Below are 12,205 nucleotides of genomic sequence, written 5' to 3'. Positions count from 1 at the left end.
TTCTTCAACTTGTTTCAAACTTTGTTCTGCAGTCCTTATTCAGACACAGTTACTGCTAATGTCACTTGAAGTTCTGTCTGAGTTAGGACTAGACAAATACATCTCTGGTGTTAGATTCTCTCACCTCATGTCATCTCTGCTTAAGAACCGCATTATGTATCCTTATGTTTTGTCCTGTTTTACTCAAATCTATTTTTTAAACACTTCTGGGTTTTGTTTTTTTTTTTCTTTTGCCAGTTTTCTTTCTCCCTGATTATGGGAGAAATGTCATAAATCACTCTAAATACTGATTAACAAGTCAGTCTCTCATGGTACATACACAATCTTGTCCACTGGAAAATACTCTTACTCCCCCCCATGTGTTTTTTCCTCTCATGTCAGAAATATGAATCCCACGAGAGAGGGCATTGTTCCCATGTAGCAGCCCATTCCCTACAAGTGAATATCATCTGTCCTTCTCTATGATTTTTAAAGTTTTTGGATTGCTTTTACACATGTGTGTCCAGTATAGATATATTTCTGTATAAAAAAAAGTTCATAGCATCTATTGAGTTGGAAAATTAATTAGACGACCTAATTGATTGTGCATGAGTTCTTCTATGGAATGTGTTCTGCTGCTGTTACACTTGCCCGGCGCAGAAAATCTCAAGAGCTAATTCCTTTGGTCATTTATTACAAACTGACAGTTAATTGTATTTAAAAAAGACTTGAAGATTCAAAACACAAAAAACATTATGCAAAAAATCTTTTCTCCTTTTATTGCACTAATGCCAAGAGGACTGAATTCAGCTTGAAGCTCCCTTTATCATTCACAAAATGCACAAATCTGTGTCCCAAAGGCTGTGTAGTCTGAAGAGGAAAAAACCTTACGGCGTCCAGAAGTATTGGCAGCCCTACGTTACATACAGAGAGATTAAGTCACTTGTGTAAGGGTATACAGGGAGTCTGTAGCAGAGTCTGAAACTGAACCCAGGTCATCTCAGTCCCAGCCAAGTGTCTCAACCACAAGACTATCCCTCCTCTTCAGTATGTCAGTGTAGAAAGTAGGCCAAAAAGTAGTTTCCATCCTTTTATACGCAGCATTTTGTAAGTCTGTGAAGAACTATGTATTAGACAGGCATCTGGATCAACAGCAGTTTCTGCAGATCCTTTTATCTGTAAACAGAAGCAAAACCTGGTAGTGCTCTGTAAGTTTAATATAAATTATTATTTTATCTATAAATTTCATAGTTAAATCTCTACATAGCATACTTAATTACAAAGCGTTTTGATGATTTTTAAGAATGAAGAATGTATGGAAAATGTGTTTAAAGGACCTCTGCATTCTGTGGTGTTCTTAATTTTCATATGTTTTAGCTTCTGCTCCTACTTGTTTATCTGATTAGGCAGCAGTGATGTGCTATGTCAGGGTATGTGGTACACAACGTAAACTGAGAAAGGAAGGCTCGGGTGGCATAACAGGCAAATTCACCCGTGTTACTTGAAAGTTAAGTACTCCTGTGTGGGGAGCTAGTGATGCTAGTGGTTAGCTGACCTATGTCTGGGAGACTCCTATTCCACTGAGTACTTTCTTGTCTTCTCTGTATAGCCAATGTTACAAAACTTCTGCTGCAATATTTTGTGCTTCAAATGGAAGCGCAAGTATGTGAGGAGGGAACACCATGGGTATCCATCATTTTCATTCAACTAGGATATCCCATTTTTGTATGAAATCAGCATTACTCTGTTGAAGTACACAAAGGCCAGAGCTCTTTGTTCCCCGCTGTGCCATAGTTAGCTATTCACAGACACCTGGTTTGTTTGCTGAGCTCCTGATTCTTTTCTCCCATATTCCTCAAATAAAAATTACTTATCTCACTGACGTGTTCTGAAGCACCACTGTTATGAAATCTGTTAACTGAAACCATTAATTCCAGATGTTCTGTACACTTACATTGATAAATTTCAGTGATTGTCATGACAATAAATAAATAATCACTGGCGTTTATGCAGAGTGGAAGTAAGAGAAACCTTGTATTTCAACCCAGAATTTCCAAATTAAGTTATAAGAAATCATCTGAAACTGGGCAGGGATTGGTGTGATGGACTGTTCAGTGCAAACTTAGGTTTCCAAGAGTCTGATGCTATTCCCAATGAGCGTGTAATGAATTAAATACAATTGGAATGTGTTGCTTTTGGTTGAGCTGGTATGGGCTAGCTTTTGGAAGGAGGCCTCTGATGCAGAGTGGATCTCTCCCTTACCTTTCATCCCCTTAGTGGCTGTTGTTTTGTGTGGCGGTTTGTGCATACATGGTCACAAGAAATGGGCTTCCCACAGAATCACAGAATGGTTGAGGTTGGAAGGGTCCAGTGGAGGTCATCTGGCTCAGTCCCCTGCTCAAGCAGGGACACTTCCAGCAGGTTGCCAGAACCATGTCTAGGTGACTTTTTTGAATACAGTCCTATTAGGAATGTGTTCCCAAGAATCTATATTGCTATAATTACTTCTTGGGAAAGAGTTTTGATTTGGTTTTGACAGACTGTTTAATTCTCTAATCCTTAGATTAAAAAATTGATCTATGCAGAAAATCCTCAGTCATTTGAGGCCATTCATTCTTTGATTTTGGGGGAATATTCAGCTCTTGGTGCTATGCAAGAGCACACCTTCAACTAAGCTGTCAGTGAAGAGAGGAATGACAGTAGACTTCGAAAAAATAATACAACTTTACTTGCTTTTGTTATATAACAGTATAGCTGATGTTCCTTGGCTCTCTCTGATAAATATGTCTAAAAGCTCTCCGAGTAACTCAGATTTTGTGCAGCTTGTTCATGGTTAACAGTAGTTTAGTAGTTTAATGCCTTAGTAAAGATTAAAGGGAAAGCAATAATGAAGAGAGAACACTAGGCTCGCTGAAAATCTGTAAAATCCAAAGAAGACCAGAAGAATGCTGAGAAGTAGAGTCCATAGCAATATCTACTGGATCATACAAAAACAAATACGCAAACAAAAAAAGCAGTAATTAAATACATGAGTATTAGTCTCTTATGTGTTTGATATTGATACGTATATCTGTGCACACACTTAATAAAATTATACTTCCTTGCTTGGAAATACTTGTCAGTCAAGATTAGATCATTTGCCTTCTTGGAGAGAGATCTTTCCTACTTCTGGCAATGGCTATTAATTACATGAAATAATTGCAGAGTTATGGTATGTATTCTATAATATTTCAATAGAGATACCATCAGACTTACTCGGAGTTAACTAGCATATGCCATGACTGTGTTTATTTTTGGATCATGGTATTAATGCAAATCTCATATGCATGGTAATGCAAAATGAGCCAGATGCTGGTCATGATTACATTGGTGTAAACACAGAATGACGCCACAGTTTCACTGAGGAAGGATCTTCCAAAACAAAGAGTGGCGCGGTATTTCAGGTTGATGCATTTCACTGCGGAGATAGAGATGAGACATTAGCATATGAAGTAATTTTTTGTATGTTATCAATTTAGATTTGTAACACTTCATGAGATTTGGGGAGACAATAGTGCAATCATGACGTAAAATCATTGCTAAAACATTTCTGTGCAAATTAAAATACTGTATATTATCATTGTTTTTCTGATATATTTTTTTAATGCTTTTAGCTGGTTGTTTACAAGGTAAAACTCTGTGTTCAAAACTTACCCAAAAAAGAATGGTATTAGTTATTACAAAGTCAAATAAGTAAGTGTTGACATCATGTCAAATCTTTCATCACTAAAGTCATGACTAAAAATACGTGTATATGAGAAGTACAGAGAATGCAATAATCCAGACAAGTGCCTGGCTGAAGAAATTTGGTCAGGGAGCTGACTGCTGTTTGAAGAAGAGTGTCTTCACGCTATGATATGATATAATCTGCATGCCCCTTGCTTTTGTTGGGTGGAAGCTTTTCCACTCTCATAATTTTTCAGGAGTGCTGGTCCTTTTCAGCTCTGGAAAAGAGGGAGCTTTCTTAGGGCAAGCCAGATGATTCCTGGCAGCTGTTAGAAAGGAGTAAGAAGAAATTGTTGATTGCTCTAATTACTTTGTTAAAGAGCTGCCAAGACTTTAGAAGTTCTGCATTCTGTTAGGGCCGCAAACATTTGTCCATGTGTCATTATGAAAATGTATACTTACCAACACCCCAAACACCATGATTGCATTTACTGCCTTCCCTTTAGGTTATCCGCACTGGAAGAGAGTCGACTTCTTGCCATTCTTGCTGTATGTTTACTCTTTGTTTTTCACTTAGCTTGAATGGTGAAATTGGCTCTCCTCCTTCCTCTCACCTTCCTTTTTTATTTATAACCCGTTTTCAGTCCTGGGCTGAGTTTGATTCCAATGATCTGCAATTGTATTTTGTTTCATGACACTGCAGAGAAACATTTATATATTATTTCCCCCTTCCTCCCCCCACAGTTGTTTCTAATGAATTTGTACCACTCATTCTTTTTAAAATGTGAGCAGTATGTCTTTAAATCCTGTGTTGCATTGTCTGAAAGCATTTTCCCTTCCTTTGGATGTCGGTCTATTTAATATACTGTAACTCATTAGGGTCTATTTTTCTTACACAGTTTGCACTACTTTTGGATGGACTCAGCTGTTTTATAGTCAGTGTCTTCTGGAGCCAAAGAGAAAAAATTCAGAGCCTGTCTACTAGCTTTGTCCTTACCTTGCTATTTAATAGTTAATACTTTGTGGTATGTTAAGACTGTTTCTATAACGTGGCACTTCTTAAGAACTCTACTTTTTAAAAAGTAGTAATAAACTTCAGCCAACTTAGTCTTTTTAAGTGAAACTTCCTGAGTTCTTCAATTGAATCTTTTCTCCTTAACAATCACTCGGTCTTGACAATAAATATGTCACTGATGTTAGTTACGTTTTGCTAAAAGAGAGATGGAAATCAAGAATTTTATTTTCTTTCTTTTTAGCCTGTGAAAGAAACTGGATAAATTAAAATCTGTAAAGATGTGTTCTTTTGTATCTCACATAGCAAAGTAGGGTGGGTTAGAGTTTGTCAGGTAACTGATTATTCAGAAATGAGAAGTTATTCTGCATTTAACTGCATTGCTTACTGTTTTCTTCATCATGGAAAAGGATAAAATGTGGTAACAATTTTCTGTATTTGGACTGCAGCCGTACATAATTGGGAACAACAGAGCTAAAGCCTTGATTTTGGTGAAATGCTTAGTCTGCGTGTTGGATTAAAATGTGTGCAACAAATCACTCCAATTCTGTAATAATTTTTTGAACATTTTTTTTTATTATTTTATTACGGTAATGTTATTACTTTTCAGTTACAGACTTCAAGAACTGGGTCAAGAATAAAATTGGCATGAAAGTAGTTGTATATTTGTTCTTGAAAATGGATTGCCAAAATACTTTTTTAAATGGCCAGCCTGAATTGTTCTGTACACCCACTGCAACTGATAATGTTAGTCTTATGTGGTTAGTAAGCAGCTATTTGAAAGCCCTGTTCTTTAACCAGTACCCCAGGAAGACTAGATAATATTTGCTAGATAGAAATGTTAAACAGATCATCTGTGCAAAAAGGGATTTGTGAAGAAGCTTACAGAATGGAAAATAAATTTAGGCTGAAGTGTGCCAGCAAGTCAATATATGAGAACAATTTGCAACAAGCAAAGGTGAGGAAGGCATGTAGAAATGGGGTCGTCAGATTCATGAATTAGAGGATAACGTTGCTAGGTCTGTGATACATGAGGCAGGAACTAATTTTGTGGTTGACTAATTCAGAACAAAGAATTATGATACCAGTGGCAGTTATTTATTGCAAGTATTGGATATGCCTCCATGGATGTTTTTTACTCTTGTTAAAATAACAAGAGGCAACTTGGAGCAGTGATCTGTCCACAGCACAGCTATGGTATTTTGAGCCATTTCTACTGCCAGATTCATACCTCTGCCATACGGCACTGGCTGGGTGGACTGGTTCCTCAGTTCCAGCGATATCTTAGTAGTAAGCAGTGTTAAATCTCAACAGTTAGAGCTCTGTGCTGGACTGTGCACTGAAGCAACTGAGAAGTGGTCTTGTTTATATGTGAAGCCACCTCTGGCATTGGAAAGCAGCAGACAGAAGTGACATGGTGATACTTTCTTCACATACCGCAGCTAAATCCACGAAACCTCATTGGTAAGAAGTTTGGGACATTGTAGCACGTAAGGTTTAAAATATTTACAAAGTTTTGTTTTCTTTCCTTCTGAACACCCTCTAATATCTTTGCCATGTACTTTCCAGCAATGACACATTGAGATCTGACTAGGATGAGTAATGGTGTCTGGCCTGGGGGAGGAGGGGACAGGGGAGAGCTTAACAGTGAGTAATTATTTGAGGAAATGGCCCATGTGGAAATAAGTGTTGGGATTGGATGCATTTATCAACTGACATTTCAGTGTCACCTGTAAGCAGAGTCTGACGGTGTCTGACTTTTTAAATGGTTGGAAGTCAGTGCATTGAGCTGACATGGGCCAGTTGTGTTGTGGGTCTGTCTTGATTCAGCCTGTGAAGTGAGATATGTGACCTTCCTCTACTAAGAAAGATGGAGGTAAATAGTTGTTATCCCATGGGTTCCTGGCCATGATCATTCACTTTTCTGCCCAGTGCTTAAAAGCCATGAAGTCCTGTGTAAGTGTAAAACATGATTTTCTGATAGCCTAAAAATGACAGGTAGGGAGCATTTTATAAGTTAAAATGGAGTACAAGCACATTGGCCTTTCCCATCCATCTGGCAAAGTGTCACACTAGTTTGCATTAGTTTCTTGGGAGATGTACATCTGTAAAACATTCTGTCTGTTCCCTTTGTCCTTATCAGGAGATGTTTTCATGACTGAAGGTACCTAAAATCACTTTGATGGACATTTGGAGATTTAGCCTGAAATGCTCAACCTTTAAAACTCAGTGTGCTATGGTGGTGCTAACTGCTGCAGTCAGCTTTGTCATGTTGTCTTCTTGTGCCAGTTCCGAGCCTTCCTGTAATTCTTGGAATTTTACCGGAAAAAAAAAATCTCATTTTGAGCACAGCTTTCTGAGATGACGTGTGGTGTTTATCTCCATCATCTTTAAATGCATTGCACCTTTTCTGAAGAGAGTAAGATGACTGAAGTATAGTGAAAGCTGTATTATAACAACCACAGTGTGGTTGTTTGTATACCAAAGGGGAAGAGTTTCCAATCCAGGCAAGAAACATTCTCAAAGAACTAAGATTTAAGAGTTTCTCATTATATCCGTGCTATTATGTCACCATTTGTTTCAGATGTTATATCAGATTACTTGATCTACATTTATTCCATTCCTAGCTTTTAAGCTTGGGAAAAATGATTGGCATTTTGTTTGTGCAAGCATATCTGGATCAGCTTAGAATCTCTGAAGCAGGTAAATATGATGATGTGTGCATGGTTCCCTTCCCTTCAATGAATTTTTGCCATAATTCAAGTGATCAGCCACTGGAGATTTATGAATACTCCTTTGGAAATTTGTCGTCTGCTTTTCTATTCCTAATCTTTCTAAACTGAAATTTGTGCTTCTCTCTTGTTCTTTAAGAATGCCATTGGAAAACAGAATAACTTTAAAATGCTTTTTTTTTCCATTAGAAATACGCATTTTGTATGGTTGAGAAAAAAATAAAATTGAAATTTCTCTCTTAAATAGCTGAAGGCATTCCCTCCAACTGTGTTTTTCCTTTCCCCTTCTGTGAGCTCAGTCTGCTTTATTTGACAGAGGGCTTTTAGTGGCACCACTGCATATGAGTCTGTAGGTTTGTTACCTTGCTTACTGAATTGCGTAATGATAGAAACTGTTCACAGCTCAGGTTATAAGAGGCATTGTGTGATAAAGCCTTTTTTAAATTTGCATTTCCTTCAGAAAAGTTTGTTTGATGATCTGGCGGGCAGTTGCTTTTGGCCAGCCTTACTTCTAAAGTTTCACTTTGGCTTCATTTTCTCTTTTTCTTCTTCCATGCAATACGGCACTGTATGAGTTATATTGCAAACAATATCCTTGCTCTGCCTTGTTTCCCAATAGATTGTAGCAAACCCTTACTTACAGTCTCTCCATTTGGTTAGACTGGACAATTTAGTTTCTTTTGCTATTAAAATATGAAGATAATTTTCCAAACGTTATACTTGAAGATAGAAGCACAAATTTGTACAGTGGGATCCCTGACTCTGTAGACACCTGGAACTGTATTTACCTATGAAGTTGTGTATTGTGTTAAAAGGATTCTGCTTCTTGAAACTTAGACTGGCCACCTTATGAACATTGTTCTTCGGGTGTGTGAGATCAAGTTCCAAATGAGCATTTTCAGGCACAGTTAGTTCCAGTTCTCTTCTCTGACTGCTGACCAACCAGGAGCATGGACTGTCAAGCGGATTACTCTTGGGTTATGTTGTTACAAGTGGGTTACCAGCGAGCAATTCTGAGTGGGCGGTGCAGGGTCAAGTTGTGTTCCTGCCCAGCAGTTTGGTCTCACTTCCAGTCATCTGCCTTTGTCCCCAGCTAGTGAAAAAAAAAAATCTCAAAAAAAAACCAACCCACAAAATATCAGAAACAAAAACATGACTAAGTGGGAAAGTAAGTTCTAATAAAGATCAGTTCTAAGGCGCTTTGTTTGACTTAGAACCCTTTCTTACTTTTCTCTTATTCTTTGTATGGTAATAGAATATTATTTTCTTTCCTTTTTTCCCTGTACTGAATAAAGGCAAAGTTGCCCGTTTGCATTGCTGAGAGCGGTTTCAGATATACAGCAGTCTTGGCTGGATTTGGGGGTTGGTGCAGAATTTACCCATATGAAGTGCTAACATCTGACAGGAATGCTTCTTCCCTCCAACCTTTGGGTTTGTTGCTCAGACAATGCTGTAGCATGTGGGACTGCATGAACTGTGTGCACTGTGCACTGAGAACTGGCAAAGCAGCACTCATTGTATCATTATCCATGTCTTCGTGAAGGCAAGAACTGGCGATTTCCTGTTTTGAATAATATAATCCTGATTATGATAATTGTTGGCTTGCTAGGATCCTATCCTGTGATATTTGTACTTATCCAGTTCTAGTTTATTTTAACAGGGCTGTAGGACTCTGTCAATCTCACCAACAGGTGAGCATGAGTTTGTAAGACAAGGCTGTAAATTTGAGCCTTGAAGAACTTTTTATAGGAGATTTGTATGGAATGAATATTGGAGGAGACAAACAGCATTTCATACAGCATCCTTGCACTGGCATAATTGTTTAATCTGGGTTCCCTTTGTTCAAAATCATATTTAAACTTTATCTTTACATTAAATAGGACATTGGTCTTGAAAACAAACAGCAGTTAGCATGAACTGAGGGCCTGAGAGCCTTCTGAGTTGAGAACTTTAGAAGCGTATCTAGTATTGAAAGTCTTGCACTATCCTGGTGTTTGAGTCTCATTGGTTCTGTTCGGCTTTAACTGGAGCAGTTATCAGTATTTATTGCTGTGCTTAGTTTTGATCAAAGTCTGACAGTGTTACTTATTTCAGCAACCTCTCTGGTGGTTTTAGGAACGTAAACCATTTTTTGTGAGGATAACAAAAATTGTCTGCTCATTATGGCTAAAATAGGAACAAGGTGTAGATTAAAATGCAGCTTGATTCTTTCCCTTGGACTTAATAAACTGGATTCTCTCATGATATATACCATCCTTGCTCTGTTGCCCTCTTGCTCTTTCTGATGTATGTGAACTTAAAGTGTTTTTAGAGTTTCTACTGTCTTCTCAGTTGTCTGAGGCTCCATTATAGAAATAGCTAAGAAATTTGTGAAGAGGCAGATAAAATTGTTAGACAACCATGACTAATGCTTTACTGAAGGCTACTTGCAGATGCTGAAATTTGCATTAGAAATATCATCAAACACTGGAATCATCAGTTGCACATCTTTAACAAATCATTTTACTAAAATATTTTCAAGTCTCAATATTTTTCATTTAAAATCCTATTATCTCTTGGGGAAAAAAAAAGTAAAGGTAGTATTCCCTGCTCCCCCACCCCCCTTTTCAACTCCTGATTTATAACTTGGAACCTTGTGTTTGAGCTTTGCTCATGAAGTAGTTTCAGTAATTGCAAATGTCATGTATACATAAGGAAATTTTATTGTGACAAAATAAAGATTAGGATTTTGAGTTCATATCCCATGTCAGTGCTTTCTAGCACTGGCTATATAAGTTTTACAGTATCTTCTGAAATCAGCATAATTCATAAATTAAAAAAGGGAGATGATGTAACTCAAGGAAACCTCTTTACTTGTTATATTACTATTTTCTCATTCTGCCATTGTCTTAGTGGAATACCATTTCCTTTTTGTATGCCTTATTCTTGTAATATGTCAAAAAAACTTAAACTTGATATCAAGAATGCTTTAATTTTAGAGCTCTTTTGATTAAACCTCTCTATAAAAACATTGGACTTCAAGTAAATGTGGATTTCCCTATGGCCATAGGTCAGTATGTACATACAAATGATCTTTTTCTTGGTCATTCTCCTCAGATTGTGAAAGATTGCATTTGAGAAAATAGAAGGAAAGCTATACTCAACAGAAAACTGAGTAGTTAGAATAAAATTTATCAAAGCAAAGGATTAGGTGAAAAGAGATTTTATAATTCTCCATAGTGAAGTGCTATGAAGTTAGATAATAACAAATAGAAGCTGGATTTGCTTGGGTTTGAGTGCATATTTAACCTACTACTTGTCACTGAAACCTTGTGGAAAGATTTGCAGGATCATAAAGTTAACTTTATTGGGTTCGCTATATTTCTAAGTCATATTAGCCACTGCTAGGTCATTTATAGTTTGAAAGGAAACAATCATAAATGCTGAGCCATTCATATTCCAACATAAAATACAAGATGGGGTATTCACTACTGTCTGATATGTGCTTCCTGCCACCACAGAGAACAAAATGCCTCCTTTTTTAACCATCTATATTTAAACTGTATGGGGACAATCTACAATAAAGGATTTCATTCTTAGGAGGTACACTGGAGTTTTCATGTTGACAACACAAAACTGTGGCATTTCTAAAGAAACTATCATCTATTGTTTTAATATTAGAAGTTTAATATTTGATTTTTTGCATACAGTAAAGAGATATCTCTCTTAGACTTTGTTCCATTCAAAGTTAGATGGGACTGTTGATCAGCTTGAGGGTAGGAAGGCTCTGCAGAGAGATATGGGTAGGCTAGATCAGGCACGTCCAGCCCAGGGGCTGCGTGCGGCCTGGCACAGCTTGCACTGCGGCTGCCCCTGCCCTGTGCCATCATGGCAGCAGCTCTTCCCGCCAAGCAGCCCGGCCTGGCTCCTCAGCACAACCAAACAGCGATGCTCTATGAACCCTGCCTGGGCTGAAACCAGGGCACGGGGCGCAGCGCAATAGAAAAATGAATCATGTCTCTTCACCAGACTTTTATGAGACCTCTCTTATCAGAGAGAAATACCACTCACTTCACAATAATGCTTTATTTCTGTCATTGCTTTTTGGCACTATGTACATGTGTGAACAATTATTTTGAAGGATAAAGTACAGGAAGAGTAAAATTTCATCAAAAATCGCTGACAAACACCTAGAGAATTCACTGAGAATTGCGGCCACTGCCATCGAACCAGACTGATGCATTAGTTTCACAAAAACAAGATCAAATATCCCTTTTTTTTGTTTTTGTTGCTCTCTTTTTTTAATATGTTTTAATAAAAAAAAATTAAACTAAGTTGTTACTTTATATACATTAACTATATTATATATTTAATGAGGGCTGCTTCGAAAGTAGTGCCTCCTACTTTATTATGTTGGCCCACAATATCAGAGATGATTGTTGGTGGCATACAGGACAAGCGTAAGCCATTTAACTTATTATTTTGAAGAGTGGTTTGTTTAGTCAGCAGAATTATCTATATCGGTATATCTACACAGTGTCCTTGGAATGGAAAAAAGATTAGTTAAATGGTTGGTTTCAAGGTGCAGCTGGTTTGGGAAGCAGTTCTGGAGTTCTTGTCTAACAAGAGACCTGTGGGACAGAAGGGAAAGGCATCCAGTCTTTAACACTTTTTACCCATCGTTTAATGGAAATATGTTATTGTTAACAAAGTTTGGAAGTGGCATGAAAATTGAAGGAATTCATGATGTCATCACTACAAGGCAGTATGAATTGCTTAGTGACCTTGGCTTAGGCAG

The 12,205-nt window shown here is 37.5% G+C and overlaps 1 protein-coding gene across 2 annotated transcripts in view; it reads left to right on the top strand.

Moving 5' to 3' along the window:
• The window catches only part of FBN1 (fibrillin 1), a 151,975-nt gene that overhangs the window by 38,875 nt on the left and 100,895 nt on the right, over nucleotides 1-12,205 (top strand). The window lies entirely within an intron of this gene.

This window comes from Numida meleagris, chromosome 9 (genome assembly GCF_002078875.1).
Source record: "Numida meleagris isolate 19003 breed g44 Domestic line chromosome 9, NumMel1.0, whole genome shotgun sequence".
Lineage (NCBI taxonomy): Eukaryota > Metazoa > Chordata > Aves > Galliformes > Numididae > Numida > Numida meleagris.
This window is presented reverse-complemented; position numbering and strand designations above follow the sequence as displayed.